The following is a 9,956-nucleotide window of genomic DNA, read 5'->3' as shown; positions in this document are numbered from 1 at the left end:
CTTGCCTTGTTTCCCTGGCTAGCAAGCAGCAGGTCAGCCTGCTTGGCTCTCTCTTGGCCAACAGACACAACATTTCCCTGTTCCCCCACTTCCCTGGTCCCTGAGGCATGTAGCATCTCTGAAAGAACGCGAGCTGCCTCTGACAGCCTGGAACAGAAAGTTCAGCCTCTGGCTCAGTAACTCAGGACGCTATGAGTCTTGCTCTCTCCTCTTTGACTCTCCCCTCCCCCGAAGAGGAAAGTTATTTTCAACCCTCCATCTGTTTTGTGTTTAACGTGCAGAAAGGTTGCACATCTTCAGGGGCCTTGCTCATGAGCAGTAGATTGTACAACAGTTTATTACACAAGTGGAGGTTTTTATTGCTGGCCTTTGTTGAGTTGCCAACTGGGAGAAAGAACATAACGTGCTTAGCGGTCCCTATCAGGAAAAATGAGAAAGCATTAAATACCAGTCAAATTGTCAAGCCATCGAAAAGCGGGTAATCAAATCCAGAAATCCCTGGAACATGGCTGGTGAGAAGGACTTTTCTCATGAATAGTGGTTTTACATCCATCATTGTTTCTCAAGTCACTTATATCACAGGCAGGATCGCAAAACATTATGTGAGATGTGAGTCAATAGTGCGTGTATTTGACCTGGAAAAGCTCGTCTGTTTCTAACTCTGACCATGGCCAATACATGGCATCAAACCAGAACCTTGGGAAGAGTTTATATATGTTTATTTTAAGTCACATCACAGTATTGGGGACATCTGCTATGCAGATAAGTGTCCCAACAATCTAAGCCCCTATTCCTTATCCTAAGCCATTCACTCTGCCCTCCTACATAAGAATGAGTCAAAATCATGTATTTTAACTACTGGTCTGTCCCACAGACGGGGGTCGAAAACTTGCACAAAGCATCCTAGGAAATACTGTATCAGAGTGATACCAACCGTAGCAGGTCAATGCCAATGGTAATGGGTTACTCTTGCTCCTTCTGTTCCATGTCCCCAAAGCTCAGAGCATCATGGGGTCGGCCAGATAACAGTTATTGGAGACTGAGAAATGGACCAGTCACGTAGTGCTCAGCCCAGGCTGCGCATCGGAATCACCTGGGGACCCCTGCCCAAGACTAATTAAGTAAAATCTCCCAGGGTGGGCTGGGACATTGGTGTGCTTTTACAGTTCTCCAGCTGATTCTAATATATGGCCTGGGCTGAACACCCCAGTCGGAATCCAGCTAGCTCATTTTACTGGTAGAAGGAATTGAACCAGAACAACTGGTGGATCTCTTTTCCAACAAGGAGTTTTCTCGCCATAATGCAACTTCAGGTCCCAAATTTCATAACCCTTTATTTATAAAAGCAACACATTTAGGGGCACCTGGGTGGCTCAGTCATTTAAGCATCTGACTCCAGATTTTGGCTCAGGTCATGATCTCATGGGTGGTGAGTTTGAGCCCCGCATCGGGCTCTGCATTGACAGCATGGAGCCTGCTTGGGATTTCCTCTCTGTCTTCTCTCCCTGTGCCTCCCCTACTGTCTGTGTCTCTCTCTCTCTCAAAATAAATAAATTAAAATTTAAAAACATAGAAATAAGGGTGTCTGGGTGGCTCAGCTGATTAAACGTCTGACTTTGGCTCAGGTCACGATCTCGCAGTTCATGAGTTCATGAGCCTGGAGCCTGCTTCCGATTCTGTGTGTCTCTCGCTCTCTGCCCCTCCCCCATTCATACTTTGTCTTTGTCTCTCTCTCATAAATAAACGTCAAAAATTTTTAAATAATTAATTAATTTAAAAAGAAAAATAAATTTAAAAAAATGCAACCCATGCAAACCTCTACCACTCCCCTCTTTCCTCACACACAAATAGATGTGCTGTAACTTGTTTGAGGAGCCTCAGCTCCAGCGTCCTCCATCCCTTCCCCCCACCCCCCACCTCCCTCCCCCTCTGATCCTGAAGGAGACAGTGGGACCAAAGGATCAAGCTGGCACTGTCGGGAACATGGGAAAAGTAGTGGCGAAAGGAGCCACTCTAGATGGTGCATGGAGAAGGGAGTCAGAAAGCTGCCTTTCTTTATCTTTTTAAATGTTATTTATTTATTTTGAGAAAGAGCATGAGCAGGGAAGGGCAGAGGGAGAGGGAGAGAGAGAGAATCCCAAGCAGACTCCTCACTATCATTGCAGAGCCTGACTGGGGGATCGAATCCACGAGCCAGCTAAAATCAAGAGTTGGATCCTTAGAGGCGCCTGATCCTTAGAGGCGCCTGGGTGGCTCAGTCGGCTGAGTGTCTAGCTTCGGCTCAGGTCATGATCTCTCTGTTCCTGAGTTTGGGCCCCCACATCGGGCCCTGTGCTGACAGCTCAGAGCCTGGAGCCTGTTTCAGATTCTGTGTCTCCTTCTCTGTCTCTGCCCCTCCCCCACTCATGCTCTGTCTCTCAAAAATAAATAAAACAGTATTTAAAAAATTTTTTTAAAAAGTCAGATGCTTAACCAACTGAGCCACCCAGGTGCCTCAGGAAGCTACCTTTCAACACGAAGGAGGTACAGTCTTTTCCTCCATTCCTCATCCATGATTAGAATTCATGCCCATATGAACAAAACCCGCTCTGGCTTATGCCTGAGTCCAGCATTAATTTTGATGGTCCTCCCCACCCCCGCATCAATCCAAAAACATTCCAAATTGGACATTAATTGTTCTGATCACCTTTCTCTAGGTTAGTCCCCTCCTCCCCCCAAAGCTTCATCCACGCTTTCTTTGAAAGATCCACTCTCAGGCTGAGAAGCCCCCAAACCAGAGGCTGCCTTCTAATTGCACCCTCGTTGTGAGTCAGACAAACACAACTGATAGCGGACGCCCAGGGGACCCTGGTCAGTAGCCTTGGACTTCTCAGCTTAATTGCCCTCGCTTTAATGCCACTTAAATCAGAATGTAAGCACTGAAAGAATTTCAGGAATCCGATGATATAAATTGTATTTTTAGAGCCGAGAATGACTTGAGCAAGTGACACAATGCAGTGCCTAAAGATAGATCTCTTTAGTTTTCCCATGATTTATCACAGGCGAGTTCACAGCAGGTTAAAATAATTGAATGTGCTGATAGCGTACATATTGGCATGGCTTTGTGAGCAGTCCTTCATAACGTATTTGTCACAAAGCATAACTTCCATGATGGAACCCTCATCCGCAGGTGGTGGCGTGGCCGCCACAATGCGGTCTAATGAAGTCCTCTGTGGAGGCTGTGGCTACGTTGTCACAGTGTCCGGCCCCCAAGCTAGAGCTTCGGGGAGCAAGGATCAAGGGAATGACTGTTCCGCCAAATAAAACGTGAGTATGTCGTGACGACCTGTGCACTTTTACCGCAGGCTAAAGAGAAATGTGCTTTCCGGGGGTGGCGGTAACTCAGTGCCTCGGTTTGTCAACTCCACCTGCACTGCCTTCTTTTCTTTTCTTCCTTCGTGGTTCACTTTCCACTTTTCTCCTGCTGTGGTTTTTTTCCCTCAGCTCATGGGCCGTGTCCCCTGGGCAGGTGCTTTTTCCACTCTGTATTCGAATGCTGTGACACAGGGGTCACTGCGGCAGGTGACAGAGACCGCGTGTGTGGTGGGCACGCATGGACCCAAGGTCGGCTGTGTGAGAAATGCAGTGTTTCTTATTTTTCTGTAAATCTTGATTTCTGTGTTGAGCCCCGATTTGGCATAGTCGTGGAGGCATACGCTCTGTCACTTCAGGTTGTCCTCATTCAAACGTGAGAGAGGCCATGGGACATGCAACTGATTTTCCATCTACGGTCCTGTCTGCTGCTCCGTGGCTGGCCTCCTTAGGGGACGCTGGGCTTCCGGGCATGTGGGAAGCACTCAGGCTCCCTCCTGGGGACCCCTCGTCATTGTATCGGCTTCCTTGGCACCTGTGGCTCTCCATCTCCCCAAATTTGAATAGTCCCCGAGTTTGAATCTGCTCTAGAGAAAGAGTTTCCCAGATTTCCAATTGATCTCGCAAGTCTTTAGTTTATGCCTGGAGCCTGGGATTTGGGACTCAAAAGCTAAAAATACGGGTCCTCTGTTACCTACATTTTGCTGATTTTCCCCTCCCCAAAGCACAAAAGACAGACAGCCTTGCTGCCTAATGGGGAGAAAACGTAACGAGCAAATATCTCCCAGTCGTTTCTCACTGCACACAGCAGGCAGTCAGCAAAGGTGACTGATACCTTTATGCAAGGGAAGACCACACACTCGGTAGCCTGGCTCCAAAAGTCCAAAATATGGCTACATGCTTTCCTGACTCTGTGTCTTCGGACAAGTCACCTAACCGTTCTATGTCTCAGTTTCCCCACATATAAGGAGATTATAGCAGCACTTCCCTCCAAGGTCCTAGCTATATGAAGTGCTCGGTGAATTAATCATGCTATTAGTATTACCACTACTACAAAGCTCTGTCTCTTAAAGCCATTGGTGGCCATAATTGCGTGATGCCCCTGGTGCACACGGTATATCCCATGCAGAGAAGGTGAAACCACATCTAGCATTTCACAGGAAAAGGAGCTACTATTCCCAGGTGGGAGGCTGGGCTGAGTCTCCTGGAAAGGCAGCCCGCTGGATAATATCTGGATAGAAATAGTCGGAAGGGCTGGGTTAAGAAGGAATCAGCTGACCTCAGTCAAGGCAGTTCTGAGATGCTTGGCATGGAGAGGCAGATTCTTGAGATTCTGGAAGACAGTTCCATCCTTCGCATCCAGAGGATAAGAGAGTGAAGGGGGGAGGGAAGACAAAGGTAGGGAAAGTCTGGCTATGTTGGTGTGAGGAACATGTCTGGTCAGCCACTGCCGGCAGCTACTGGAGAACAGAACATGCACCTGGCCTCTCCTGAGATGCAAGCCCTGTGTGGGCTCTTGCTGAAGGAGGTGTTGTTTCTGTGAACAGAGACAAGATGGGGAAACCGAGGGAGAGACAATGGTTCGCCAGTCCCCATGCTATGTATATGTCATCCTCCAGCCCATCAAACTGATGGGGGACCCTGCCATTTACACCTGTCCCCATATCCATCCCAGAGCTCTTCTGGCTAATGTACCATCAACCCACTCGAAGCCAGGATGAACCAGTCTGTAAGGACAGCAAAGAGAGTGCCATGTCGGGAGTTGGGAAGCCTAGACTCAAGACCCACACATATGACCAACTAGCCTGTGGCCCCACGCGTATGACCAACTCACCTGTGGCCCCACACGTATGACCAACTCGCCTGTGGCCTTGCAGATACCCTTCACCTCCCTGGGCCGAGGGCCGTCCATGAAGAGGTAGAAGCAGATAAAAGCAGCTTCATTTGGGAAGAGCAACGTAGTTAAGAATGTGAGTTTCAGAGCCAGAGGGACATCAATATGAATTGTCTTTGCCATTAACTAGATGTAAATATAGGGCAATTAACTTATTTAATTTCTCTAAGCTCCACTTCCCTCATGTATAAAGATGGAGATAATAATAGCACACTTCTCATGATTATTTTGAAGATTAAATTCAAGAGTGTATGTGGAGTGTTTCGGCACAGTACTGCCGAAACACTATAAGTGCTTGATCAATGGTTGCCAATATCACTATAGTGAGTTTTTGCTGGAATCCCGGCTTCCATCAGGTCAGGGGAAGATGGAGCTCGAGACAGTGGGCCCTGCTACATTCACAGCATCTTCGCTTTTCTATCTGTTTTGTCTAGTTTTAAAAAAAATAAATGTTCCACCCTAAAAAATTAGCAATAATATTAGAAATCACTGGACTAGACTAAGAGTTGGCCTACTTTTTCTGTAAGGGGTCAGATAGCAAGTATCTTGGGCTCTGTGGGCCACTTGTGATCTCAGTTGCATGTTCTTTTAAATTAGTTAGGGCCAGAGTTGGAGCATAAGAGTGTTTGTTGAGATAGGACCACAGCAATGGTGCGGAGCCCTCACCCTCATAGAATGAACATGTCCATGGCTGCACACAGTTACGACTTACTTCTCGTATCACAGTGAAATGTCAGCTGAGCACTGGTCTATACCACAAGTCTTTTGGAGACCAAGAATCTTTCCATCTAGTGGGTTCTCCATCCATCTGGAGACCCCCTCTGGATGGAAGAGAAAGAGAGATGGGCCCACAGTCAAGAGCTATTTTTTTTTAATGTTTTATTTATTTCTGAGAGAAAGAGAGACAGCATGAGCAGGAGAGGGGCAGAGAGAGAGGGAGACACAGAATCTGAAACAGGCTCCAGGCTCTGAGCTGTCAGCACAGAGCCCGACACAGGGCTCGAACCCACGAACCGTGAGGTCATGACCTGTGCCGAAGTCGGACGCTTAACCGACTGAGCCACCCAGGCACCCCAAGAGCTCTTTAAAAATGTAAAACCCAGGGGCACCTGGGTGACTCAGTCGGTTAAGCGTCCAACTCTTGATCTCAGCTCAGGTCTTGATCTCAAGGTTGTGAGTTCAAGGCTTGTGCTGGGCTTCAGACTGGGCAGGAAGCCTATTTAAAAAATTTAAAAATAAAATTAAAAAAATGGAAAAACCTTCCTTTGCTGAGGGCCTATCCAGTGATAGGCCATGGGCTGATGTGAGCCTGTCGGCTATCAGACCATTTCTTCTCTTTCCTTCTGCACATGAACCACACTTCTCTGTGATCAACCTTGTTTTTCCCCATCAAAGTAGACTAACCACCAGCTCTGTAAGCTCTCACACCCTCTGTCATGTGATGATCTTTTTCACATTTATAGCAGTCGTCAGACTAAGTGGTTTTATAATGTTACACAGAGTTCTTTTGTGGATGGTCTTCGTAGAGATGATGTATGAGTTCCCTAGGGCTGCCTTTAACAAAATACCACGAACTGGGTGACTTAAGACCACAGAAATTTCTTCTCTCCTGGTTCTGGAGGCCAGAAGTCCAGAATCAGAGTGTTGGAGGCCTTGATCTGGGGGCTCTGAGGGAGAGTCTGGCCCATGCCTTTCTCCTGAGTTCTGGTGATGGCCACCAATCTTTGACATCCCTTGACTTGTGGACATACAGAGCCAATCTATGCCTCTGTTTTCATACGGCATTCTCCCTGTGTGTCTGTATCTTTCACATGGCCATCTTCTCATTAGATTACGCCCTGACCTAACATCCTCATCTTAACTTGACCAAATCTGTAAAGACTTCATCTCCAAATAAGACCATGTTCACGGATAATAGGAGGTCGGAGTTCACTGTTATCTTTTGGGAGGACACAGGTCAGCCCCTAATAGGTGGTGAGCGGTACATGGTCGTTGTATTTTTATCTAAGAACTGTGAAATGGTAGAAGCGATAAGGACTGGCAGAGGCTACCCCATGTGGTAGCAGAGATGAGTAAGACAGACAGGTGACCAAGAGCTTCATTTTTACCCTTCATTGTAGACTGTTGTACTGTTACAGCTGCTACCTTGAAGAATGCAGAATTTTGCTTTTTAAAGTGTGTTTTTTTTTTAACATGGACATGGAACAATGAGCTAGAAAACGTTGCACATTCTGTACCCTCCTTCTATTTTCAACTTATAAATGCTGCATTCAAAATACCAGAACAGTGTGGCTTGCGGTTACTAACAAAATTAAAAATAAAAGCAAAAAGCCCCAAAGCATTCATGTCACCCTGTGAGGGAAGAGGGGCCTGGTGCCCTGGACGAGAAATGGACTTTCTGGTGAATTTTTCACCCCTTTCTGCAGAGGTCAGGATATGAAAATCACTACCAGCTGGTTGGAATTTGGTCCTATTTTGCAACCAATGGTTTAGACTGCTAAACCATCGCTGGGGCTAGGATTTATTTTCCCCCACTTGGTCTCTGTGACAGAGATCCAATTTGCAGAGTGGAGGAAAGGGGTGAAATATTTTCTTGGTGACTCCACACCACCTCTGCCAGTGGAAAACTACCAGTATCCCACGGCTGCCGCATGCGAATTGGTCCATGCCACACCATCTCTAATATTCCAAGCAGGACGTAGTGTTCCTCTTCCAAACCTCCATGGGACTCTCTATCTTATTCCCCATCAGTGGCACTCATTATAGTCTGCCATATTTGCAAGTTATGTCTCCCTTCTGGAAGTTCAAGGTCTTTGAAGTCTTCCTCTCATAAAAGAGAGGGAAACAACCACAAGAGACTCTTAACAATAGGGAACAAACCAAGGGTTAATGGAGGGAGGTAGGTGTGGGATGGGCTAGATGGGCAATGGGCATTAAAGAGGGCACTTGCGGGATGAGCACTGGGTGTTCTCTGCAAGTGATGAATCACTGAATTTTACTCCTGAAACCAATATTGGACTGTGTGTTAACTAAAATTTAAATACATACATACATACATAAATAGAAATCTTGCCCTTGGGACTCAAGGTGGAGAGGAAGAAGCCAGTAGAGAGAGGGAAACTTGAGATGCTAGAGAGGAAAGAAAAGCTTGGGAGTGAATCCTTCAGGATCCAAGAAGTATAAGGCAAAGGGCTAAGCTGGAATAGTCCGTGCACTATACAGGAACACCAAATTGCGGGGAACTTCATTCAAGCATCATGGAAGCCAGTCAACCCCTTCTATTTGGAGTACAACATCAGACCTAGAATTCAAGAGATTGTACCTAAGGACAACCGTGTCAAAGCGAGCAGCCCTAAACAACTCATTTCACGTCTCTCTGCCTTAGTCTTCTCATCTGTATATGGGCTACATAATGGAATTTGCATCTTGACATTGGTGCTGGGATCAAATATGATAATGGATGAAAAGTACTCAGCATGTAGCATAGCACAGTGGTCCCCCAACTTCCCACATTTGCCCTCTAAGAATTTTTAGAGTTCCTGGGGTGGAGCCTGAGAATCTGTAGATTTGTCATGCACAGAAATTTTTATCTCCAAGGAATTTTGGGAAACAAGGCTGTGGCAATACTAATAACTCAATAAAGAGTAGCGATATTCATTATACTATGTTCATCGTCATTAACATCATCACCATCGTCGTCATCAAGGGGAATTCTTTTTTTTTTTATTCTAATAAACAAGTTTATCTTTAGTGAGCCTATATAAAAACACAAATAAATTTAATCCTTAAAAATGGTTTTGGGGGTGCCTGGGTGGCTCAGTCGGTTGAGCATCCAACTCTTGATTTCAGCTCAGGTCATGATCCCAGGGTCATGAGATTGAGCCCCGCATCCGGCTCTGCACTGAGGGTGGAACCTGCTTAAGATTCTCTCTCCCTCTCCCTCTGCACCTCCCTCTTACTCATGCTCCTGCTCTCTCTAAAAAATAAAGAAAAGAATTATTTTGGATTCAAGAGTACATAAGTTATGGATTCTTATTCTGGCTCTACCTGAAAGAGCATTCTGACTTGCAAAATATTTAATATTTTTGCCTCAGTCTCTTCATCCATAAAATAGGTTGTCGCTGGTAAGGGTTGTGGTAATGATTATCTAAGATAGTAAGCGTAAAGTAGCTGTCACACAGTAGGTCCTTAACCTATGACAGATTTGCTTTCTCTGAAGCAATGACTCAACTACTTTTAAAAACAATTATTTAAACTCTGTTTCCCCCCTTAGGTCTTACGTAGAGGTCATTACATTAGCAGATAACAACAGAACTGCTCTGGTTCATGGTTAGATAGGAATCCTCCGTCTCCCCACCAGACTCACCAGTGGGTCCTTATGTGACCACAGAGCTCTCTGTAATGTTTAAAAACAAAATCAAAACCAAACCAAAACAAAAGCCTCTGTCTTTATATAGCACAAATGTTATCTGACCTTTAACATTATGATTTTTCAAATGCATAAAGTATCTTTTGGAGAACAGAAACATATCTCACATAGTACAAAAATTACTTGGCTATCAAAAATGGACTCACTCGCATGATGGAGAATTCTACCTGAGGATAATGTCAGGGGAAGCATTCAGAAATATTGGTGGATTCTGTAGTGTAATTGAATTGAGTGGCCTCAACCGTGGTCTGACAGGGAGATGGATTCACTGTTTGCCAAGCT

Source organism: Hyaena hyaena, unplaced genomic scaffold, assembly GCF_003009895.1.
Source record: "Hyaena hyaena isolate Hyena2069 unplaced genomic scaffold, ASM300989v1 scaffold_27, whole genome shotgun sequence".
In the NCBI taxonomy this organism is placed as follows: domain Eukaryota; kingdom Metazoa; phylum Chordata; class Mammalia; order Carnivora; family Hyaenidae; genus Hyaena; species Hyaena hyaena.
Note: the sequence above shows the minus strand (reverse complement) of the source record.